Below are 26,954 nucleotides of genomic sequence, written 5' to 3' on the forward strand. Positions count from 1 at the left end.
GAGGAGTCACAATTTATTTCCCTGCTCCTGAAATTTGATTAGAAATGGATAAGGAATTGATATTTGGAAGAGGCGTATTGTAGGCATACCTTCCAAATACAGATTTCCATCGATATGTATCAAAGGTTTAGGCCTGAACTAGCAGTCATAATCCATTTAAATGTTACTACTACTTCCCAAGTTGGGCTGGTAACCCATTTGCAAAGGAGAAGGACTCCATTTAGGACCTGTTCCTCCTTATCAATGTTGGGGTCCAGATGACCACTGTTTACTAGCAAATAAACTTTCCAAACATTTCAAACTTTTTATTTACACATATTCCTGTTTCCTTTAAGGAAAATGGGTTGCATTTAAAAAATAAATAAAACATGATTGCAAACGTGGTGTTCTGTTGATCCTAGCAGACGACCATCCCTGTGTTGGCCACCAATTCTAAGGAGTTGGAATTTGCAACTGCTTCATGAATACTAATAGGATGGGATGGATTGAGACTAACCATGTTTCAGAATTTTGAAACCTGACCTATTAGTACATATGTCGGTTTTGCAAACTCCCACACTGGTCTTAACCCCTCCCACGCTCATGACGAGCTCAGCTCGTCATGAGCCACGGTTCTGTTTTGCTCATGATGAGCTGAGCTCGTCATGACCGTTAGAACGCTCGCACACTGGGTAAATTCCCCTGCTGTGCGAGCGTTCTAATTAAACGGGCGTGGTCATGACGAGCTCAGCTCGTCATGAGCAAACTACCACTGTGGCTCATGACGCGCTGAGCTCGTCATGAGTACCAGGGTGCTGTGCGCGCCCCCCTCCCCCCAACACGGCAGGGGAATGACCCCAGCAGCCAATGGGTTAAAAATACTGGTCATAGTTATGTTAAATTTAGCTTATAAAGCGCACGTACGCCCGTAGGCTTCATGGCGCTGTAGGAAGTTTTCAGAGCATAACACAACAACAGGAGGACAACTTAGAACGTCTAAGGATAGGCTTCTCTAAAAAGCCAGGTCTTAAAGGCTAGTCTAAAGGCTAGAATATCCTCCTGTGACCTTAAAGAAGCTGGCAAGGAGTTCCAGAGGGAGGCAGCAAGAAAATGAAAGGAGCTGCCGCCCTGACGTTGCTTCCTAACAACCGGCACCGTGAGCAAGTTTTTGTGACCAGAACGGAGGCTGCGGGAGGGGGTGTATCTGGCAAGCAGGTTGATGATAAATTTGGGGCCTTTGCTTTGTAATGCCCTAAAGATAATGCAGCCGGTTTTAAAAGCCGCCCTCTGGGCTACCGGCAGCCAATGCAGGTCTGCCAGGCCTGGCCTGATGGACTGCCATTTAGGAAGCCCACAGATCAGCCTGGCCAGTTGATGGCCAGTACTTTGTGAACAGTGTTTACTGCATGTGGCCCTAAATTAACCTATTAGTATGTTTAGCAACATATATAACCGTTTTTTTCAGCATGCACTTTGTAAATATATTCCAGGTAGGTTTTGTGATTTGACATTTTGAAAGAAAAAAACTTAGTAATAAGTTATGTAAATGGTGCCAATGCTAATGTTTCTTCATAGTAAACCAATCCTCTTCAAAACTGACAGTTTTTCCATTTTCATGCGAAATAACGCCAATGTCACTTAATGCACTCCAGGAAAGAATTAGCATGGAGGAATTCCTTCTATTATCGTGTATATACGAGATTAAATCTACATTTTACAGCTAGGCTACACATCTTTTGAACCACAGCAACGTGGCATTCAGTTTTTTTTTCTGATGCAGAGGCAGTGAGTGCCTGGTAGTAATGTATTCTACACAGGAATCCAGCTCACTGAAAACGAAGTTATTAAGGGCCATCTATTTTTAGAACAAAATTGCTTGACTCTTGGAAGTTCATCTTGTTACTTGCATCAACCGCAAACAGTTCCGAGTCCCTGCAAACTAATAACTTAAAGTCACTGGGGTCACGAGAAGGGCGACGCATTTTACATTCCACCTGCATTACATCTAAAAACGTCTGAATCCAAATGGCCTACTTAATACAGTAATGGGCGCTGCTACCCAGGCTCGCAGTTTTAAAATCGGTATTCTGGGAGAGGCAATCAGTCATTTAGAGAGACATGTTTTATAACAAATATTTTTGAGTTACCATATGCAATGTATTGTATATTCAATTGTTATAGAAAAACATAACATCAAGAGAAAGATAAATAATTCTCTTCAACAATCACGTTGTAGATTTTTTGTTCCTATAAATATAGGCATTTGAATTGTGTCCAATTTTTTTGACAAAGTAATTATGCTTCGATATGAGTCACGCATGCCGCCAACCCGCAGATTGTTTCGCCTTGCCGTGTGTTGAACGCGAGCTACTGTGAATGATTAATGTTGAGGATTTATAAGTTATAACCCGAAGGTCTTGTATGTAATTGCTTAGCATTGATTTTGAGAGAGAAGATAAAAATCATGTAAATGGACTATGTGCTGTCAAATGAAACTTTTCACCATTTTGCAATTGCTCTTACAATTAATTTTCTGCAAAACTGCCCCGCGGGTGCTACTCCGGTCTCCGGTGTGTCCCATCCCACAGACAGGCCTCAGACGCTGTTTTCACTGACATGTTCAGCGACCCACTCTGAACTTTTTGAAGTAATTACACACATGGAGAAGTTACCAAAATTAAAGTTGCACTACTGTGACCCAGTGATATATATTATCATTGTTTTACGGATTACCCATTTATAGTCTTCACCAATGAGAAACTCACAGTCCGTTTGTTCTTTAATTATCTTAAATACCATTTCATTATTGTGAGACGAGTTAAATTTCACTCACACATTCGCCATCTGGCTATCTCTGTAACCGGACCAACTGAAATATATCCTGTGTTTTTCAGGTTGACCCTTTATTCATTTCAGCAATACCCGTTTTCTGTTAAGAATTAACACAACGTTTTTCTGAAAGTAAAAAGTTACTCTAAGCCTCTCCTTATGAGCCGCCCAATGTTTGGTGTGACATTTATTGCACTTGAAAAAGTTACTATGGGGCTCATTATTCATCTGGTGCGATACATTGCCCCTACTTCAAGTCTTTCACCAGTAATATGGAATGACCCGCAGTTTTAGGTTATTTGTTTATTTATTACTCCTCTAAAATCAGCATTTGTCTAGATAAAGAATTATTTCCGAATGTATAATCTGGTAGGTTGAGCAGCTGACATTTAACAGAGGAAGTCAACTTTGTCGAACTTTATCACACAGTTATTACTGGGTGCGATAATGTCTGTATCTTGTAATTGCATTCTCTGAACAAGTATGGGTTCCAGGAGTGATCAGAGATATCTGGGCTTCTTAAAATGAAGGCGTTCATGTATTATTTTTATGTTGTACCAATTGAAACTATTTTTTACAGTTCAATACCAGGGGCACATTAGTCAGTGCGTGTTGGTTGTTGGCATTGAGCCCAAAAAGCACTCTTTTTTGGGAACTCAACGCCATTACAGCTGGGTTGCAAGGGCAGTAACTGAATATTGAGTATTGGTACTTTACACAGTAGTGAGACTAGGCAGAGAAGGCCATCAACCATCTAATGGTGAGGATTTCGCATGACACCATGAAGTCACACTAGAGAGAGAAACATTGCCTTATCAGGCAGATGTGACATGTCTTTGTCCTCCTCCCTCCCTTTTGGCGTATACATTGTGTCCAATCCAGGGGCGTAGGCAAGGCCTCCGCAGCCCCCGCAGTGCGGGGCACCAGGATTTCTATATTTGGAGAGAGCTCCCTTACCCTCCAAGTAATGCCATTCCATGCCTTGCTGAATGTGTTCAATGGCATGGAATAAGAAATAGTAAAACGCTCTGGAAAGCCTTTTTTAGGGGGCCCCTACTGAGCCCATTCTGCTGCGGAGCCCGAGCCTCAACATTTTGCATTACACCTCAGGTCCAGAAAAATTGATCCTAGTCAAGAAGGTAGCATGAGTCTCACTAGCTGAAGTGTATGCAAAATTTGGGTCAGACCAGGATGATTTGCAGAGGGCTGTCAGGCTGTTTGATGGTCAGATGAAGGTGCAGCTCCAGGACAACCCCTCAAAAATGGTACACCTGCTTTGCTTGTTCTTTAACCTACTCGGTACCAACCCTTCTTTTGCCTTCAGCCACACTTGTGCTCTAGCTTTGGCTTCATGGGTGCTCTTGGCTTGTACCCCAAAATGCGATCTCAAAATGACCACCAATTTCCTCCCACGAGTACCCACCTGCGAGAGAGTATTCACTTTGCTTTGGTTCTCTATTAACTTTTTTTGTTGTTGTATTCACTCCACAAGCAATACTTAATCCAGCAAGGGGCAATGTAAGTGGGTCCCACAAGGCTTAGAGTTGAATGATAACTGTTGAAATGATGGCGATCTTCTGAACGCAGGAAGTCAATCTCAGCATCCCTCCATTTAAAGCCTGGCTAACTGAGGGTCATTAAATTGATAATAGTAACTTCCACTTTTAAAGAGAAATGCCAAAACTGCTGTGGTAAAAAGCACATTATTTCTTTGAGAGTAGGGTAAGCACAGTCGAGAGGCAGTGATCACTCTGTATTTTTGAGTAGTTTTTAAAGAATTTGATATTTAACATATGAATTGGACACAATAGAATAGACACCTTTCACGGGTGGATGGATTGTTTGCAGGATTTTGCACATTCTGTGCCTAATACCATGCCTGATCAGTCACACTATTCGCGTTAGTACTATATTGTGTAGAAAGATTGTCTTGAAAAGCAACTCATTTTGTCCAGATATTTTTAGATAATTTCTCCGGATGCATGTATGACAATAAACCATATGCTTTCACCACTCAAGCCTTTTCCACACAGCCTTTACCAAGCAAATACATTTATCACTACACACCCCTAAAACACCCCTACCACCCTTTATGACTATAGACCCCATAACCTTAAATTTACCCTTCCCACCCTTTACCACTATCCACCCTTCAACCCTTAAACCTTAGAATTACCCGTACCACCATTTACCACAAACCCCTCCACACACACACATACACAGACCTATACACCTATATATATTATAAATACATATAAAACACCAGAAAGATCATTCAGGGTCCGCAGCATGAACAAACAAGAACCTGCAATCGAGAAACAGTCAAACAGGGTTTTATTGGTAGCAGGCAATCCAAATAGCATATCATGACGTGTTTGGACCTTGGCTTGCTCTTAATCATATGCCAAATACGAGGGCCAGTTGCTCTGAGAATTAAATACACTGCAATCTTAAAAAGTAAATAAGGGCTAAAAGTGCAGTGTTAAAAAATGGTAAATGATTCCTCTGTTGCTTGTTGTTAAGTATAAGAGAGCACTCTATAAAACGAGTACTCTAACTTAAGTCATTCCAAGTGCACTCCCTACAAGCAATGTTCGGGTTTGTATGACTCTGAACCAAGTAACTACATGTTAACAGGACTTCAATGTCCATAATGCCTTTCAAATGTCATCATAATCACAGTTATGTTCTTCCCATTTCTAAAAGTAAAATCGTGCCTTAAAGGCTAATAATGAGAAAGAATGCCCTCATTGTGCCTCAAAGGAGTCATTTACGTGAGTGCTGAGTGGCAGCATACCTCACATTTTCCTCCAGGGCACTTCTCCTTGTGCTTTCGTAGTTGTAATATAATTGTGTAACTGCCTGCTCCTAATGTCTTCTCTGGCTCAAAGTGCAAAGAAAATACCCCGCAAATCTGTCTGCCTCCAAAGTGTTAATAAAGTATATATGTTAGACCTAACATCCTTAGGGTAGTCTTCCCTGTGCTTTTTCCCTGCTCCCTGCATTTTTCTGACCTTGTTTTGGCTGGCTTTGGGACTCTGCACACGTTACCCCTGCTAAACAGTGTTAAAGAGCTTGTGCTCTCTCCCCTAAACATAGTAATATTGGTTCCTTCCCAACTGGTGTATTTAGTTTACTTATAAGTACCTAGTAACGTGCACTACAAGTGCCTGGGACTTGTACATTAAATGCTACTAGTGAGACTGCAACACTGATTGTTTTCACCAACATAAGTAGCCCCTTCACCTAGGCTCAGGCCTGGCCTGCCATTACAGGGCCTGCAAGTGCTGTTTACTGCCACTTTGACTTGGCAACTAAAATCAATTGTCGAGGCTTAAACTCCCTTTTATTACACCTCAGTCACTCCTATAGTGGGTTCTAGGTAGCCCCAAAGGCAGGGTGCTGTGTAAGTGTAAGGTAGGGCTTATACTTTTAAGTTTTACATGCCCTAGTACTGACAGACAGCTCAATTTGGTGTCACTACTGTGAGGCCTACTCCTCTCATAGGGTAACATTGGGAATTCCTTGATGCACTTTTATCCTGAAATTCCTGTTCAGAAAGAAGTAACTGGATTATGTTTTATATCTTTGGCCAAAGTAAAGTGAGATTTAACTATAATATTTTATAAACGCTACTTTTAGAAAGTGGGCATTTCTCTGCTCTGTGTGGCTTTCAGCCTGTCTCCAATACATGTCTGGGGTGGATAATAGCTACACTTTGTGCATTCTCTGCATTCTCTCTAGACAGCCACAATCACAGGAAGGCTAGAAGTAGCCATCTATATATTTCTGCATACTATGGCTCTTCCTGGGCAGGAAGGGAGGGTAGGGCTGACACTTGATTTCAATAGGCAATGTCCTATTCCCACACAAATGGATGAATACCCCTGGACTCAGGACTGGGAAGAAAGGATCTATGTGTACTTCAAGGACCCTTCTTTAAAGTCACCCCCACTTCAAAGGCACATTTGAGTATAATTACTGAGACTCTGACCTTACCAATTCAGTACACTTCTGGACCTGAGACCACTCTGCCAGGAAGAAGAGGAACCGCTGTGCTGCTAAAAGACTGCCACTTTGCTGGATCTCCTCTTTGCTGTCCCTTTGCTTTGCTGTGTTACCCCGTTGATGACACTCTCTCTCTCTCTCTCTGCTTGGGTAAGAAGGACTTGACCTGCACTTCTTGAACCTAGAGTAACTCCAAGGGCTTTGTGGCTTGCCTCCTGATGCCTAAGTCTCAGGGACACATCTACTGGTGAGCCTTTCCTGCTTAGTGGCGCTAACGCAGTCCCTGACCCATGAATGTACCGTCTGATGCCACTGGAATTGGATTGTTGCATCACACCAGGAGCCACTATTTCACACTCATACACACTGCACTCCAGGACTGACATTTTGCTCATAGCCCTTGTTGCATTTCCGCTGCTGCGTTGGGATCACTGAAGCATCCCTTGGCTGCCCCCACCTTTATCGATGTAAAAGTAGGATCAAGGCACTTTTGGTAAGCAGGCCTAGGTGGGTCCCTGTAATTAGCCTGTGCTCCCTCTCAGTTGTCCTGAAATCTTGACTTTGTCCCGGTCCAGAAGGACCAATTAACCGTTAAAGCGCTATTAGCTTCTAAGCACTACTTTGACATTATTCCTTCAATATTCATATCTCAACTTCTACTTATTAGATTTTCATCATTTTTGTATTGTTTTATAATAAAGTCATACTTAATTGTTCTAAATTGTCGTGTTGTCACTGTTTTACTGTTTATGTGTTGCTCAAATACTTTATACCTTGCCTCTTAAGCCAAGGCTGACTCTGTGCCAAGCTACCAGAGGGTGACCACAGGATAATTCTGGTTGTGTAGTTACTTACCCTGCTTAGAATTGTGGCTATTGCATGGACACCTGGCAACCAGAAGCCCCATTTCTAACACTAGTAGGCAGTTATAGAAGGTAGCCATAGTTTGGATGTAGTTTCCATAAGAAGAGTGTTTATTCATGTGCCAATAACGTTGGTGTTGTTTGACAGATCCTCACGGAAATTTTAAAATTAGGTAACCAGTCACTTCTGCTGCTCTCTTGAAAATGTTGGTGTGATCCACGAAGAAGAAGCTGAGAAAAAGGGGGTTTTCCAAAATGCATTTTCCCTTGTTAATTTCCGTAGGATATTTATACACGGCTACAGCCCGAACTGCTGAACAAAATTACAATATTTTGCCAGAAAGTTAGCTGTTGGTCCAAAAAGTGCCCTTTTTAGGTCTCGTGCCTAGCGTTGCAGTGCGCAGCACGAGACCTCTTGTATGGGTTTCAGCAAGCTAACCACAAGCTCGTGCATGTGGTTTTGCTTTCACAGGCTAGCATTGGCTGTAGCGTGTTTTTAAAAAAAAAAACGGATGCAATTGGGCAAAGGCAAGCGCATGTCCCGCCTTTGCTCCGCCCATTCCCGTCCGTGTCTAGCATGCGCTGCAGCACGACACAGACAACAGGCTCCCTCGCCCCCGCTTCTCTGTGGTGCGCATGCACCACTAAGGCTGACATGGTTGTTCAAAGCTTCCTCGTGAAACAAGCCGAAAGTATCATACGCCTAACTCGCTCAACTATTAGTGTATGTGTAATACAGCACATCAGTGTAGTGGGTGACGTGTGAGAGACGGGAGCGCTGTGCACCAGTAGCATTTAGGAAAGAAATCAAGATTGTAGAAATTATTTTGTACCTGTTTGGGTGGCTCTTTTTTCACTGCATACACACACTACATATGGTTTACTGCATGTTTTTATGCCTTTCCTGTGATGTGAAATTTCTATTGTTACTGCTTCCTGTCACCCATCCCTTCTTTAATCGCTATGACTACTGCACCTGCCCCTTCTTGCTCCTTGAGGGCACTGCAGTGTTGGATATTAACTGCGAACGGGGTGGTACCAAAGGGCCGCAGCATAAATAACTACAAAATGAATTGTCTAAAGGGTGGACTGCAGACCAGCTGCTCTTACGTTACCGTCTAACAATTGCCTTCCTTACCTGCTCGGCGTATATTTGCACAGTGAGGCGCTCAGTTTCTTTGCGGTATAAATTTGTGTTAAATATGCGAAAATAGATGTCAGTTTAGAAAGCAGTGTTGTTGCTGCGCCATGAAATGCAGAAATCCTGTCATGACTATCCCGCAACTGCAAAGGTAGAAAAACACAACGAAACACCTTTTCTACACGTTATTCTCCATTTACATCTTTGCAGTAAAATCACAGTTCATGATCCCATTACTGCAGTCCCCAGAATTGTGTTATGGCAGCAAATAGCATGACGTGCTCTAAATGAAGGTATGTGATGTGATGTTCAGCAAGGGCCTAATTACAACTGACATTAAATTGCAATCCCTACACAAACAAACTCCTGTACAGGGGCAGCAGTGGAAGTGGTGTGAAGTTTATTGCACCTGCAATTATCAGCTTGGTACCAATTCTCTTTGTTAAACTTTGGCCGGTTAAACCTTTCGTAATAGAATTAGAAGAAAAGACTTGTGTAGCCTGGATACAAGAGTGGTGGTGCATAACGAACCTAAATACGCGTTGCTCCCCAAATAGTTAGAATAGGAGTTAATTATCACATCCACATTTGCTTAAGTTCCCTTTTGTGCTCTAATTTTAACTGTTTAGAAACAGGCTGTTTACTGACTGATATGATATACTACATAAACAATCTGACCTTTACTTATATTCACTTTTCTGCCTTTCAGGGCACACAAAGGGTGCCCTCCTCTGTATAACTGTTGCTGTCTCTCCTGAAGGTCTCTGCAGCTAAGCCAGCAAACATGTTTGCATTGAGGCAGGTGAACCACTGAATTTATGTGGGCAAGTTTTATTTAATGATGTTATTTTAGATCCTGTTACCCATATCCCACAGTCCCCTACGAAGTGAGACAGAAGAGTAGTAGCACAAGCCCTAGTGTGGAACAGGAATGGGCTCATCAGGCCTATGTGTGGTTGTGTGCAGTGCAGTGAACCCCAAGTGCAGTATACACCTAACACTACTACCATAGCACCTCTGCCTACTGCTGATTTTTTCCTTTTTGCAGTTTTACATAGTACGAACTCGGCTCAAGGGCACTGGAGTCCTTCAAACGAGCATGAATTTCATTACACAAGGCTAGATTCATTTTTGGGCACAGGGGAGTAAGTGATTTGCCCAAAATCACAGGATGTAAAGGCGACACCAGGACTCGGACTCTAGTTCCAAAGTCGGAAGTTCTGGCCATAACAGCACACGCTCTAAATTAACAAGCATTTGCAATGCAATAGGTCTTGCATTATTAAAGTTTCAGCTATCATGCATATGCTCGGGGTGCTTATGATTATCTCTTTTTACCGCATACATTGGTTATGTTGCCGCACCTATCTATGCATGATAAGCGCATATTGTTGATAACAGTTTGGTAATTTGTGTTATGTTATTATTACTTGCAGTGACCCCCGAAGAAGGGCGTGGCAGCCCGAAATGCATTGAGTTATATGATCTAATAAACACTGCTTGACTGAATCTACGTTTCATTCCTGTTTCTGGTGAAAGTCCTAGAGACCCCATTTAACAGTAGAAACTTGAAAATAACGTACAGACTGAGCTTGTGGTCCCGTTTTCATTACATTGCATTAAGAAAGTGGAATTAATGATTGAATAATGTTTAGCCAAGTGGCACATGGCTGTGCATAGCTGGGGACTGGACACAGTCCCACCTCTTTTGACACATTCCAGTGTGCCATGCCAGCAGCCCACTGCCTATGGTATAGGTAAGACAACCCTCTAGTTGCATGCGCTATACCACTGGTGAGAGTACAGTTGCATGAACACTGTACCCCTACACTATCTAAATCCATTCTTAGACATTGTAAGGACATAAAGTGTATATGGTCTGGGAGTTTGTCATTACGAACTCTATAGCACCATAATGGCTTTTCTGAATTCTGGGAAATTTGGTATCAAACTTCTCATCATAATACACCCACACTGATGCCAGTGTGAAATTTATTATACAATGCACTTAGAGGGCATCTTAGAGATGCCCTCTGAAAAACGACCAGCCTCTTGTGAGCTGCCTGACTGGTAAACACAGTCTGCCACCACAAGACATGTTTCTGGACCCCTGGGACGGGAGCCTTCACTCTCTGAGCCCGGAAACAAAGCCTTTTCTGGGCAAAGGTGTTCACACTTCCCCCAGGTCAGGAAGAGCCATCTGTGTCAGGGGAGCTTCAAAGGCCCTGCTGCCTATGTAATGTGGCCCCCTACCACCCCTGCTATCAGGAGCAGGTTCCCTTCATGCCTCCCCTCCTTTTCAGTGGGAAGACAGACAGTAAAACCTCCCAACCCCACCCCTCAGGTGGGGGAGGCAAGATGAAGCCCATTCTTCAGTGCCCACTATGTTGTAGATGGCAGGCACTCTCCAATTGGGATTAGGGATTGTGCCCACTCCCACATGTAGGGTGAGCACACCAAGGGTGTAGTCACCCTAAGGTCAGTAGCCCATTGGCTACTACCTCGAGACCTCTAAAACACCCCTTAATACAGTATTTAGGGGGCAGCCTTGAACCAAGAAGATAAGATCCGACAAGAAGAGAGAAGAAGAAAGATCAAAAATGCAGTGCTGAACTACGAGGAGGACGCCCACTGACTTGGTCCCATCCCTTCCAACCTGTCCCAATCTCAAAGCTGCTCCAGCAAAATCCCCGCCTGTTCTGCAGCCAGCAGCTTCCAAGAACACGGAGGACCTGCCTTGCCTTCCCAAGCCAAGATGTTATCTCCAGTGAGCGCCAGATTTGCTCACCCAAAGACTCTGGCCAAATCTGCGAGTCTGCACCACTCTGCACCTGAAGCCAAAGGCTCAAGTTCGAGTGCCCAACACCACGAGGAGGTCTCTCCTGACAATCCTGACCTGAGATTTGGTGATCTCTGACCTGCCTCGAATTTCCCCAGCCCCTTTCTGGAGGATCACCCCAACTGCGACCGGAGCCAGTAAGAAAAACCTGATGCCTTAAAACACCCCTGCACCCGACGTCCACAGCCATGGGTGGCCCAACCAATGGTATCCCGGCATCCCTAGGCATTGCAACTTACCTCTCCAACTGGTGGTCACCTCCAGAAAATCTTCATCCCCTAGCCTGCAGTATTAATTCCAACTGGAGAATCCCTATTAAAATCAACATGGCACCAAATACCAAAACAGCACCCAGCACCCTGCACTCAGCCACCCCAGTACCACTGCGGGGGCACCTTGTGTGCTAACTCAGATTCCCCTTTCCCCTGAGCTAAACACCAGGAGCTTTGCTCTCACAACCTTGTGGCCTGCTCATGAGCAGCCAACAACCGGAGGCCCCTATCCCCCTTTGGATAACATTGGGCCTCAGCACTCTGCACCCAGCCACCATAGTGCCCCTGAGGGTGTTTGGAGAGTGCATTCTTGACCCTGGGGGAACCCTGGTTCTAACCCCAGAAACCCAACTCATTCAACAAAGTACTTACCTGCAAACCAATAGCCTAATTTCCTCTCATAGGATTGCATTGACTGCTTTTCTTTGAAGTGTGGAATTGGTTAACATTAACACTTGAAAAACTGCATATGTGAAATAAGTGAATTACTTACCTTTTGTCTAGGAGATGTCTCTGTGTTATATCTAGGCATATCACACTGATTAGCAAAGGTAACTTCTTGGATTACTTTAAAAGTAATTCAAGAAGTAATGTGTATTGTAATCTACAAAGTAACTGAAAAATGATTAGTGACTTAACCTGTAAATCAACCAACTGAATTTGAACCTGCATTCATCTCTAATTTACTGCATACATCTTACAAAGTATTATTTCACCTATTGGCACCAGCCTTGGCTTTGTTCTAGATATAAAAGAACTAAATAATATTCTTTATACAAATAGAATTGGTCTGAGTTCAGTCTTTAAGTGGGTACAATAAATGCTTAACACTACCCTCTGATAAAGCCTTACTGCTCGCCCACACTACCATAAATAGAGAGAAAGGTATTATCTACTTTTACCTCTGCCTACCTTTGGGGTTCCACTGGACTCTGTGCATACTATACATTACTTTGGTATAGTATACACAGAACCAGCTTACTACACATACCCATTCATACATCCATACAATCACTCATACATCCACATGCTCACCCATACAGCCATTCTCACATACACCCACTCTCCAACACAGCCACTCACACAACAACTCACTTAACACCCACTCAAACAGCATTCACCCATACAGCCATTTACCCACCCAGTCACTCACTCATACCGCCATTGACACCCACTCACTCACCCATACAGTCACTACACACCCACTTACCCACTCATAGTCACTCACACCCCCACTCACCCACCCATACATTCACTGACTCATCCACTCACCAATATAGTCACCCACAACATCTCACTCACCCACACAGCAACTCCCACACCCACTTAAGCACTCACACAACGATCACATAATAAATATTAGAAGTAGTATCACTTTTTAGTAGTACAACTAGTAAACAAATTTAACTTTTGTAGTAGGTCAATAAATATGTTTAACAACGATAAACTCTTAGAAACACTAACACTCACTTGATGATGTCATAGGTGATTTGAAATGCCAGCAGTGATGTCATGAGTGATGTCACTGACCATGTCATTAGTGATGTAATATGTGAGGTCATTAGCTTAGTAGTGCATTGCAGGGGCGTATGTTATACTTAGATCAGGTAACTATAGCCACCGAATTTCACTGGTTTTATGCAAGTAAAATCTAAGCTTAACCTTTAGCCTGCAACCTTTGTTTTTGTCAGTGACAGTATATATGTTACAGTCAAAGTGTGAAATCCCGCATTCTATAGAATGGCTAGGTAATGTGTAGAATGCCTGAAAATGCCTGAAAATCGAACGTCAAAGTATGAAATGATTGATATTTTATACATTGCCTAGGCATTGTATACTTTGCCGGATTGTCTGCCGGCAAAGTATAAAATACGCCTAATCCCGCCATTTTATTCCCGCCCGGCAATGTGTGAAATCCGGCATTCTATAGAATGGCTAGGTAATGTATAGAATGCCTGAAAATTAAACGTCAAAGTATGAAATTATTTATATTTTATACATTGCCTAGGCATTGTATACTTTGCCGGATTGTCTGCCCGCAAAGTATATAATACACCTAATCCGGCCTTTCTTAGTGTATCAAGTACTTCAATCTCAGTTCTGCTTTCATTGTTTTCCGGTAAGAATATCCTGTGATTTATTTCGTAGTTTTGTTCTTTCAGTTTCAAATGCGTATTAATTAATAAAGGCTTCTCATCTTGTGCCCTTTTCACACTTTGCGTACATGGTATTGGTCATTCTGTATAATTGTATAGAATGCCTAGAAAAAGTATGTAACATTTTCACAAAAAACTAATGTTTCCTAGTTTGCCTCTAAACCATCAGGCATTCTATACATTACCTAGGCATTCGATACAATACCGGGATTTCACACTTTGCAGAATGCCTAGAAATCTCATATTGTGACCTTTTAACACTTTGCGTAAATGGTACTCGTCATTCTGTATAATGCCTAGTAATTGTATAGAATGCCTGGGAAAAGTATATAACATTTTCTCAAAAAACGTATATTTCATAATTTGCCGAAAACCATCAGGCATTCTATACATTACCTAGGCATTCTATACAATACCGGGATTTCACACTTTGACTGTAACATAAATATATTGGAAAAAACAAAGGTTAGAGGGATGTTATATTTGGTGTACCATTTTAAACAATTCAAACCACTGAAATTAACCAGCTATAGTTATTGAAAGTAAATGTAACTCATGCCTTAAAGTAAATATAACATGCATCCCACCTTGTATAGTGTTGTTATCAATGATGTCGCTGATTTTATCAATGATGTTAAAAAAAGGTGTGAGTTATAGTTACTTTAGAGCATTAATTACAGTTAATTGAGATAACTATAATTGGTGAATTTCAGTAGTTTTGATAGTTCAAAATGACAAACTTAACTATAACGCCAATTTAATGTTTTTCCTTTCAGTGAATTTCTAGTTTTATTTTAATTCTTAACTATAACTGTCACTTTAGCCTTAGTTTTTTTCAGTGAATTTCTAGATTTTTTATTAATGTAGGTTATTCTCAATAAATGAAAGGCAAGTCTATTCATTTTGTCAGTTAACATCTCAATAAAACACTTACAGTAAAAAAAATCACCATGTGCCAGTATTTTTTACACTTCTGTGGCCACAGAGTGTAGCCATAGAGCCTACCACAAAACGTCTCTTTACTCCTAAGCTGAAGAGCAAAGGCTCCAGCTCAGAGAGTGCCTGGAAATATCATTCACCTTTCCTGTGATCATATTCTAAAGACCCTAGGAAATATATGTTTAAAAAAAATACAAATTGTGAGGGGCTGCTGTACTCCCTGCCACCCCCCACAATACTTAAAAAAAATGCTTGTGGTACTATTGTACAGATTGAGGCTACCACCAGCAACAAAATATATTTAAAATAGCCCATGAAGGTTAATTGTTAAGTACAGTGAATAATAAATGTATGATTCTACTAAAAAACGTGGAATGGAGGTTGCCTCTCCTTACTCCTGAGCTTTGCTTTCCAGAGAACTAATTTACAGAATTACTACGTTGGTGCAAGAGCTTTAAACTTTTCTTTAGAGTGGGATGCAAAGTAAATTTTTATAGGGTTACCTTTCCACTAAATTCATGAAAACTCTGATTCCACCATTACATGAGATTTTGAAAACTATGGAGAAAATAGCTTTGAATCATTTTGATAGTATTTTCTTACAATGAGATGTGAAATATTTTAATTTCAGTCATACGAGGCATCTCCTTTCTAATTATAACCTTACCACACACACATCTGAAAACTATTTTTAGGCTTTAAATCACCATGAGGGCATCGAGTTTAGATATGTAGTGTGCCATATTTTTATATATTATTCACCCTGGCATGTGGGTGCACTTTATAAGTTATTTATTATTCCATTAAAACGTTTCTTTATGTGACAAAGGCAATATATCCTTTCATACGTCACTGCAGTGCTTTAAAAATTGCAGTCCAGCTAGAGCATAGTGGTATTTTGTCATATACGTGGATGCACACTGCAGCCCACATATCACATTTAGGGCAATATTTATCAGAGTTTTGTACACCCTTGGGAAACGCAAGGTACCACAAGGAAAAGTTACATGAAATTTTCCAAGCCATGCAAAGCAGCCTCGTGTGGCCCTGGGTTGCTTGGTACATTTGCAATAACACAAGGCAGCGCTACTTGCATCACTCAGCCCTAGAAAGGCATTCTATGGATAGAACATGGTGTTCCCATGCATGTACTCATGGATTTTGGCAGGTTCACAGATTTACTGTGAGTGATGGACCTGGGAATGCGTCAAAATTCTCCACTTACCCAGGGCAGGTGTAACAACGAGAAATATATTTATTTCTCCTTGTTTTTTACTGCTTTAAAGTCATCAATACCTTTTAACAGAGAGTGAGGGAGGAATGGTCCAAGAACTTCAACAAAAAGGTCAGATGCACTGAATACTACTTCTACTTGTTGAGCAAACTCCATCTGTCCTCTGACCCATATTATATTTTTCTTCATTTGAACCTGCTACTTTGGCGACAGTCCAGTAAAAAGCAATTCAATCAGACACAGGGAGACCTCTGTGGTCCAGAATAATCCATTTTGTATGTTGACTTATACCCAATTTTGTTCATCATCTAGTTTTGTACCTAATAAGTTAGGAATTCTGACCGGAGCCAATAGGTCCCACAGAAAACCAACTATTTCCGTTTTAGGAGACCAACATCCCTACCTCTGAACCCAAGAGTTAAACTCACTTCTTTAGATGCATTAACATTCTTTTCATAACTCTGAGACCCTGTTCCTGTACTTTATAGGTTGAAGTTACACCATAATGTCAATGTCCATTATGCTTTCTTTTGCTTTCAATTGTCCTTCTTTTCTAGCAATTGTGAATACTATGGTATCAAGCTATAGGTTATTGTTTACCTTTGTAGCACATTATCTCAGTTTTATCTACGGTAAGAACATCTTCCATTTTACAGTTTTATTATCATAATCCGTTAATATGTCGTAGGATTCCTAACTATACTACTCCTTAACTGAGACAAAATCCTAACTTTATGACTTTCGGTATTCACAAAAGGCATTTAGGAGTACCAAAGTTAGGATTCCTAACTTTACTACTCCTAAACTGAAAAAAATCCTAACTGTACGACTTTTGGTATTCACAAAAGGCATTTAGGAGTAGTAAAGCCAACTTTGCTACTCATACATGCCTTTTGTGAATAGGTAAAGTCGTAAAGTTTGGATTTTGTCTCAGTTTAGGAGTAGAAAAGTTAGGATTCCTAACTTTACTACTCCTAAATGCCTTTTGTGAATACCGAAAGTCGTAAAGTTAGGATTTTGTCTCAGATTAATTTTGTGAATCAGGCCCACCATAACTACATATTTACTGTGCTTTGTTTTCACTTTGTGGAAAAAGGTAGGGCCGATGACCTTTTTCAGAGTTGCCCGGCGTTAACCGCCTCTATACCCACTCAAATTACCAAACAAAGAGGCAGGTGCTGGAGACTGGAAGGCAGGAAACAGAATTTTTATTCCGACGGAGCAGAACACATCAAATCAGACAACAGGGTATCTTCTCGAGGTGCTCTAACCGCATCTCTGAGGCCTGGCTTCTTATACACAAGTTTATTGCTTTATTGCATAAAACACATCTCTGTCAATACTTTGATGTACGGAAAGACATCCTCGGAATCCCCGCTTCAGGCCCGTTCCCACACACATTTACAGTTGAAGTCCCCACCCCGGTCACAACAGGTGATGATTATCGGGCAGCTGGACATTCCGCCGATTTACGGAATGTATGTGGTTGATCGGGTCTCATGGGGTGGGGGCTTTGATCAACCCGTGGATCCTTTGATGGGGGAAGCTTCCTACTGTATAGGGGGGCAATAAACAGTATCCGCAGGGTCAGGTGGCGGCCTGGGAACGAGTAAGACAAACGGGCACACAGGAAAGGGGGTTTTATCAAAGGACCCGGGATCATGAAAGGAATGAAGGGAGGTGTCCCGCTGGGAACAGGATGGGGTTCCGAGGCAGAGCTGCGCTGAAGAGGGGTTTATGACCCAAGGCACGTGAGAGCGGGGGCTGTCAGCGTGCGGGGGATGCTTGCGAGGTCAGGAGAGAGAGAGAGACGCGCTGGCTATCGGCGATGGGCAGAGAGACCATGGTACTCAAAATGGCTGCCGCTTACGCGCACGAATGGGCTCGAAAAGGGGGCAAGATGGCGCCGATAATGTTGACACTGCGGTCTAGGTTTTAACAGTCCTCCCTTTTCAACATATCTAGCCAGCAGTGTCAATCTTCATTAAATTCCTAACCTCTGCATCATATAATGCTCCCATGCGTTCCTTTTCAAAGTCCACAGTCTTAGGGCAAATACAATTCGCACATAATGAACACAGAGGCGGCAGGCATTGAATTCCTAAGCATAACCCACATATTACGACTATAGGAATCAGGATAATGGTAAACAGTCTCCAGCCCCAGTTCTTAACAGTACTCCAGAACCATCCACCAAGCGACCATTCTTCCTGCTCTTGGTGGACTTCTGAGGAAAGTCTGTGGAGGTGTTCGATGGCCTTGTACACTGAGGGTAAGTTGTCCGGTATATATGTACAGCAGCTGGACCCAATAATGCGGCATGCTCCACCACGGTCCGCTAGATCCACATCTAGAACAAGGCGGTTCTGGAGAGCCACCAGGCGGACCGCTTGAAGCTCGGCTGTGTTGTTAGCAAGGATACCAGCTGTGATGTTCATTGTTGTCTCGACTGCCTGAGTCAGATGTCGGATGGCACGGCTGTTTGCCATCGGGCCCCAGAGTGGAACCAGTCCCTTCATAGCATCGAGGAACTGTGCTCCTGTTGAGTCGGCTTGTTCAATGTCCTTGGCTTGCTTTTGTCTATGGTGATTCGCTGGGGCCACATAGGTTGGAGGAAGGATGAAGGAGATGAAACAAGTGCCCCCCCAGCCTTTGGGGAGCCAGATGTAAGCCTTTGTGCCGCAAACGAAGTACATGTTTGGAGAGGATACAAAGGAAGGTGGATCGGTAGAGTCCAAAGTTCTGGTGAAACAGCAAGCACTGCGGCCTACCAGCTGTGTCCCAAGCCCTTCTATGCACATGTGGCCTGTGACGTTGATGACAGATAGAGCCACAGTCAGAGTGGCAGCTGTTCGTTTCCGTAGGTAGGAGAAGGTGGGTCTGGTTGGATTGTTGAACACCTGCATTTCAATTCGTTCTTTAGCAGGGATGTCCATGTGGACAGAGTCGTTGGAGGTCTGCGGGCAGAAGTGTGTCTTTGTTTTGTTTCGCCAGACCTCATGAAAGAAATGTGTCATGGTTTTGCTGGAGGTGGCATTGTCCTTATAGCTTTCTTGTAGGAGGATCAGCCAAGCAAGGCAGGAGCCATGAATTGAGAAGGGTGAAGGGATGAAAGGTATCGAATGCCCAGTGGCGTGGGGTAGCAACCCACAGATCCAGCAGTTGGTGGCATTGGTGGCAAGATTGTGCTGGTGCAGCAGCTGCACAAAGGAGTTGTTCCAAAACTCCTTTCGCCTTTCTCTGAGTTGAGGAGAGAGCGAGATCAGATAATGTTCCTTCATGGTGGTAGGCTGTGCAGTGGTCAGGAATGTTTCATGATCAGGTGCATTTTCTTCCACAATCCAGAGTGTGGTCATGAGGAGAAAGCAGAAAAGGATTGTGATGAAAAGTGCAATTGTCTTTGAGCTGTGGAGTCTGTCTGTCTTTGGGTTTCTGTAGCGAATTTTCGGATGTCCGGTTGCTTCCATCACCTTCTTATCGGGCGCTTCCATCACCTTCTTATCGGGCGCTTCCATCACCTTCAAGGGAGCTCGGTAGCGGGCAGAACCAAAGACCTCGTCTGGCTTTCTCTCCTGACAGCCCTTGTTGTGTTAGGCCACCGATCTGAGAATTATGACTTAGTCAATGGTCTGCTTAGCCGAAACTCTCTCCTTTCGACGCAGGTTATACCCTTCTTTGGATGGCACGGTAGAGTCAGAAATCTTTGCAAGTTCAAGTGTCTCTGTGTCCGGGTAGCAATTCAGCGATGGTCGGTCTTTGTTCAGGAGCTCTTCCTGGGTGGTCACGTCTTCAGTTGTCATCAGAGTCGGGGGAATCTTCTTACAATGGTGCGCATGCACCCATGTCCGCTTTCCTTCCACTCGAAGAGCTGTTCGGGTGGTGAGTAGGACTTGCCAGGGGCCCGTCCACCGGGGTTCCAGACTCTTGGCGCGCTGACATTTTTTTATGAGGATAAAATCCCCGGGTTGCAGGTTGTGTGCGGGACCCCTGGAAGCATCAGGGATGGCATGCAGCACCTGTTGGTGAATGACAGACAGAGTTTCAGTCAACTTATACAAATAATCAGACATTAGGACGTCCGGGACGTCATGAATGGAAGTCGGCTTTGGTGCAGACCAGACGCTCATGGGTCGGCTGAAAACGACCTCGTAAGGTGTCAAGTGGTGTTTGGTGGGGGTGGAACGCATCAATAGCAATGCCAGTGGGAGAGCGTCTGGCCATTTCAGTCCCGTGGTAGCCACTATCTTGGCCAGTTTTAGCTTTAGTGTGGCATTGTGTCGCTCGACAAGTCCAGCAGACTGGGGGTGGAAGACTGCGTGGAACTTTTGCTTGATACCCAGCCCCTTTAAGATGAGCTGGATGACTTCGGCTACGAAGTGGGGGCCATTGTCGCTCCATAAAATTCGCCAAAGGCTGTAGCGAGAGAAGAATTCTTTTAGCAGTACTTTTGCAGTGGCCATAGCAGTGTTATCACGGGTTGGGTATGCTTCCACCCATTTGCTAAATGCACACACCACGACAAGTACGTATTTCAGGCCTTGGCATCTGTCTAGTTGGATGTAGTCCATCTGCAGGACTTCAAACGGGTGATTGGGGACCCCAAACCCTCCCCGGGGTACCACAGTTCCTTTCCCAGGGTTATGTTGCAGGCATATCAAGCATTGTTGGACCAGACGTTTGGCGGAGTCTGTGATTTTGTCGTTGTGCCAAACTCTGGTGACAAGTTCAATCATGGGGGCTGATCCTATGTGAGCAGGGGAGTGTGCCATAGTCAGTATGGGAATCAGGTATGAGTCAGGTAGCAACCATTTGTTTGTGTCTTTTGTCCGCCAGCAGCATTCGTCATCTTTCAATCCCACCCCTGCCCATTCAGTCAATTCGTGTTGTGTGCTAGCCATTTGAATGTCCCTAATAGTGTCCCTAACGTCGGTCCATTTCTCTGCTTGTGACCTGGTCACGTACATGCGTGTCGTCGTCCTATTTTCAGCTGTCGTTCGAGCAGTGAGGTCGGCTAGTACATTTCCCTGTCCAATAATGTCTGTCACTTTCTTGTGTGCCTGGCATTTGATGACCGCAAGTCTTTTGGGGAGAAGGACAGCTTCGATCAAGGCGGAGACTAGATCTCCATGTAAGATGGGAGTACCGTGTGAGGTCAAGAATCCCCTTTCCTTCCAAAGGAGCCCAAAATGGTGAACCACCCCGAAGGCATACTGGCTGTCAGTGTAAATGTTCGCTGTGGTTCCTGCTGCTAGGATGCATGCTCGTGTCAGGGCAATCAGTTCCGCTGCCTGTGCAGATCGTTGTGTAATGCGGGCTGTCTCTACTACAGTTCGGGCCGTGGTGACTGCATAGGCAGCTGAAGTGGTGCCATCGGGGAGTTTGATGCAAGAGCCATCCACCCACAGCTCTCCGTCAGGGTCAGGAAAAGCTGTATCTCTGAGGTCAACTCTACTTCTAGTCTGTTCGTCCGTGAGGGTCACACAGTCGTGTACAGGGGGCACATTGGGATCATTCTCTGGTAGGGGTAACAGAGGTGCTGGGCTCAGTGTGGTGCATCTTTTCAGGGTGATGTGGGGTGCGAGCAGAGTCAGTTTGTATCCAGTCAGTCGTGCACTCGTCAGGTGTTGCGTCTTGGTTTGGTTCAGGAGGGTGTCAACTGCATTGGGTACTAGTACTGTGAGGGAATTCGAGAGCACGATCCCCTCACTCTGTCAGATAGAGATAGCAGCGGCAGCTACAGCTATAAGGCAGGCAGGTAAGGCTCTGGCTACGGGGTCAAGAGTGGCAGAGAAGTAAGCGCACGGTCGTTGCTTTGGGCCAATGGACTGGGTCAAGACAGATAAAGCACACCCCTCCCTTTCGTGAGTGTATAGGGAGAAGGGCTTTGTGTAGTCGGGGGTGCCTAGGACAGGGGCCGAACAGAGGGCATCTCGTAGCTCTGTGAAGGAGGCTTGGCATTCAGGGGTCCAAGGGAGGGGGAAAGGGACATCTTTAGCTAGCAGAGAAAGCAGCGGTTTCACAATGAGGCTCAAGTTTGGTAACCACTGTCGGCAGAAGGAGGTGAGGCCTAGTAGGGAGCGGACCTGTTTCTGAGTTTTAGGGACAGGGGTTTCAAGATTGGTTTGGATCCGGTCGGGAGTAAGTTTCCTTCGTCTTTGGACAGGAGGTGGCCTAAGTAAGTGACCTGGGGTTGGCAGAATTGCAACTTCTTTTTGGAGACCTTGTGGCCATTTCCCGCAAGGAAGTGTAGGAGTTGAATGGTGGCTGTGACTGCTAGTGGAGTGGTGTCGGCCGCCAAAAGGATGTCATCGACGTATTGTATTAACACCACTCCATCGGGTAACTGGACCTGACTGTAGATGCTGGGGCTTTCTGTGTAGCCTTGGGGTGCTCGGCAGAACCTATATGAGCGGGCTTTTAGGGTGAAGCCGAAGAGATATCGGCTGTCTGGGTGGATGGGGATAGAGAAAAATGCGTTTTTGAGGTCAATGACAGTGAAGGTGGTGGCAGTAGAAGGAATCAAAGTCAGGATTGTGGTGATGTCTGAGACCACGGGGTACTGGGGTACAACCACTTTGTTGATCTCTCGAAGGTCAATGATGAAGCGGTATGCTTTCTCATCTCCCTCTCCTTGTTTCTTGATGATGGGCAAGATAGGGCTGTTGCAAACATTGCTAACCACTTCCTCTACCACTCCTGCGTCTATCAGTGACTGAATAATTTTTACCAATGCCTTCTCGCCCTCGGGCGATATCTGATATTGTGGAAGTTTTGGGAGTATTGCGTCCGGTCGGACAGTAATGTGCACTGGGTCAATCATCATGCGCCCTACGTCTGAATCTGTCTTGGCCCACAGATACGGAGGCAGGGTGTCAAGCAGGGACGTGTCAGCGTCATTGATAGAAAACATGCGTCGGGAAGGGCAATGTCTAAGCAGAATGGGGTTGTCGTACAGGAAAACTCGAACTCCGTCTTGGGAACATCTAATAGTCGCTCGGAAGTGCTTCAGTAAGTCAAGTCCCATAATGGCGTCAGGAGTATTGGAGGAAAGCAAAAACGTTGTGTCAGTGGTATTGTTTTCTAAGTCGAAGGGGATCGGATTGGACAAAGGGTTAGTGGAGGGCGTTCCATCGAAACCTATCGATGTCACAAGTGAGCCAGACAAGGGTGCCCTTGGAATCAGTCGTTTAGATAACGCACTACGTGTTGCGCCAGTGTCTACCAGAAATGGAGACTTTGTACCCAGGACCTTAGCAGTGACATAAGGACCTTGCTGGTCAACATAGAGCTCGACTGGATCCCTCCCTTGCCCTTGGCAGTCCTATGCGAAGTTGTGGGCATCGTCGCAGTCAGACTGCTGGTACTGGTTCTGTCTGGGTCGGTCAAACGTATTTGGTCTGTTTGATCTATCGTTAGTCGTGTCATTTGTGGGCCCTCGTTGCTGTCCTCTATTTCTCGGTCCACCTGCTACGTCCTTGGCGTCCCTATTTCTGATCATCTCTAACAGGACCGGGCACTGGGATTTCCAATGGCCGAATCCTTTACAGAAGGCACACTGGTCCTCTCTAATGTCTGTACGTCCAATGTGGGGTGTCGAGGTGCGGTCTTTAGGAGGTGCGTTCCTAGGGACATTTGTATGGTAGTTTCCTTTGTATTGCTCTCGTCCTATAGTCACCCCTTGCAATTGTGTAATCATCACCCTCTCTTTTAAGTCTTTCTTCTTTTTCTCTGTTGCTCTATCGTTTTCATTTTTCTGGTGTTCGTAATATTGGGCCATCTGAAGGATAGCCGCAGGTTTGGAGGCCGCCCAACTACTCTCGCTGGCCTGCAGTTTCTGGGAGACCTCCGGTGACAAACCCTTAACATAATTTTGGACAAACAGATGGTGTCCGGTTGCAGTGGTCATGTCCTGGCCGCTGTAATCAGAGAACACCGTTTCAAACCGGGAGAAGTAGTCCGATACATCCTCCTGGGGTTTCTGACGACAAGCCGTTACTATCAACCAGTCCACTTTCTATCCTGGAATCAGGGTTTTCAATTTTTGTACAATTTTATCTGGGAGGTCTAAAATGGATTTCAATGGCTTCTGTCCAGGTTCTCGTTGTTTATCTATGCCATCGAGTTGTGACCAGGTATGTCCGAACAGCTCAAGGTGGTCGACTTTCCGGATTTGCTTCCACACATCAGCTGGTAGACATAACCCGAAAAACAAGTCGATGTCAGCCAGGGTCATAATCGTTGAACCTAGGGCTGTACCTAATTCAGTATAGAAGGCAGTGGGGTTTTTCCGTAAATCAGGCAGAGATTTCCGAAACGTCAGAATCTCTTGCCGATCCCATGGCTGATAGACCCAGTTGTACACTACCCTCCCTCTTGCATCTTGGTGGTTGACGTCATCGTGTGTTCCTTGACCTCGTGGAGGAACCCAGTAGGGGGCAGCCTCTCTTATTGACATCATAGCGCTAGCTCGTTCAGTTTGTGGTTCGGTTGCTACGGGTGTCGTGGGTTTAGCTTCTGATTCCTGTTCAGTGATGTGTCGGAAAACCTCAAGCGTACGCGTAAGGAGGTCCGTCACATCACACACGCCCTCATCCCCGATATCGACCTTCCTGTACAGAGTCGTTAGGCTCTCGGGACCTTTGTCTCGATATCGGTCCTCGTACGCATTCAAGACATGATAACACAGTCGTACGGTAAAATGTCGTCTGTGGCTCCCTGCATAGGAGTTGAACATATCCGTGATGTGCTCTTCACTTTCCTTTCTTTCTACCAATGTTCTCACTATCTTGTCAATCCCTGCTCGCTCATCCTTGTCTAATCTGTTTGTTCTTGCGGAATCAGCCTTTCGGGTCTCAGGGTCATCTAACGCTGTCGCTTGTGCTGTATCTAATACAAGGGGTTCGGCCGGCACAGAGGCCATGGGGGCCGAAGCTCTGGTGCTACTCTCGTCTGTGCTTGGGGGTAGCGGGTGCTGTGCTAAGGGTTGGGAAGGGGCATATGGAGGGGGCATGTAGATGATCGGAGGACCTAACAAAAGATCATCGTTGGCTCGCTGTTTCAAGGGCAACTCAGGATAGAGCGTAGAGGGCGTTCTAACTGGACACTGGCTTGATGTTTCTACCTCTAGTTTCTGTTTGGCTTCCTCTCTTTCCTTGATCTCTTCTTCTAATTTCTTGGCAGCTAGGTGGGCTGCCTTTCGCAGCTCTTTTCCCAACCTACTCTCATTTCTCTTTTTACGCTGTTCAGTTTCTTTGCGCCACATGCCGAGACTATCAAGCATAGTGGGCGTTGTCTTGTGTTTCCCAAGGGCTGTTTCTAGCGCGCTTATTTTATCCTCATCGAAGAATCCTATCAGTGGCCACTGACTTTCTCGATCCTTTTTCGTATATTTATGCCACAGCTTGCTATAAGCTATAGCGATCAATCCATGCTTCATGAACATGTCCTTATTAGGGGTGCCTTCCAGTGGAGCCGGATGGTTCATCTCTAATAAGCGGTCCGGGCTAAACAGGCTACCAATCAGTGGGGAGAAGATAGGCATGACGGATTACAACGGGGACAAAAGTCTGCACTACCTATCTTATCACTGCGTGCAAAAGACTAGACAGAATATTTCTATTCTTCGTTGTTTGCAGGCGGTGAATACCTCAAAAGAACCAATATCGAACAGTCAATGTTCGGTCAATCAAACAATCAATGGGGAGAATAAGTAGGCACGACGGGTTATAACGGGGACAAAAGTCTGCGTTACCTACCCTTTCACTACGTGCAAAGAGAGAACCTGTTCTTCCCTGTTTGCAGACAGAGAATCTCCAGAAAACAATCCGCCAACAACAGTTCGGGCCAAACAATCAATCAGTGGGGGAGGAAGATAGGCACGACGGATTACCTATCCTTCACTGCTTGCAAAGAGAGAGCCTGTTGTTCCTCCGTTTGCAGACAGTGAATCTCCAAACAAATCAACAAAAGAGTAATACTAGTATTTTCCAAACAATCAAACAATCATTTCGCAATTTGTCGTGTTTACACGACCTTACCCGGACCGCATGGACAGTTTCTTGTCTTCCGAATCCAGCGCCCAATCATCCTCTATTCTTCGTGATCCTCGCGGCACTCCTGATGGTTCCCAGTCAGGACCGTAGATCACTCGAGAGAGGTCTGTTCGGAACCAGTGAAGTTCGGATGATCGGCTGTCAGACGAGGGTCTATCGGACAGGAGCTCTCCCGATCGTTGCAGTCGTTCACTCTGTCGTCAGGACCTCTCCCACTGGATCCACGAGTCGCTGATGGGCCCCACGTTTGGGACGCCAATTGTGGAAAAAGGTAGGGCCGATGACCTTTGTCAGAGTTGCCCGGCGTTAACCGCCTCTATACCCACTCAAATTACCAAACAAAGAGGCAGGCGCTGGAGACTGGAAGGCAGGAAACAGAAGTTTTATTCCGACGGAGCAGAACACATCAAATCAGACAACAGGGTATCTTCTCGAGGTGCTCTAACCGCATCTCTGAGGCCTGGCCTCTTATACACAAGTTTATTGCTTTATTGCATAAAACACATCTCTGTCAATACTTTGATGTAAGGAAAGACATCCTCGGAATCCCCACTTCAGGCCCGTTCCCACACACATTTACAGTTGAAGTCCCCACCCCGGTCACAACAGGTGATGATTATAGCGCAGCTGGACATTCTGCCG

General features: G+C 44.6%; 1 protein-coding gene across 1 annotated transcript in view; it reads left to right on the forward strand.

Moving 5' to 3' along the window:
- Positions 1-26,954, forward strand: part of PCDH15 (protocadherin related 15) — a 2,701,201-nt gene that overhangs the window by 2,017,891 nt on the left and 656,356 nt on the right. The gene's annotated exons all lie outside the window — the stretch shown is intronic.

The sequence above is a fragment of the Lissotriton vulgaris genome, chromosome 5 (assembly GCF_964263255.1).
Source record: "Lissotriton vulgaris chromosome 5, aLisVul1.2, whole genome shotgun sequence".
NCBI classification, from domain to species: domain Eukaryota; kingdom Metazoa; phylum Chordata; class Amphibia; order Caudata; family Salamandridae; genus Lissotriton; species Lissotriton vulgaris.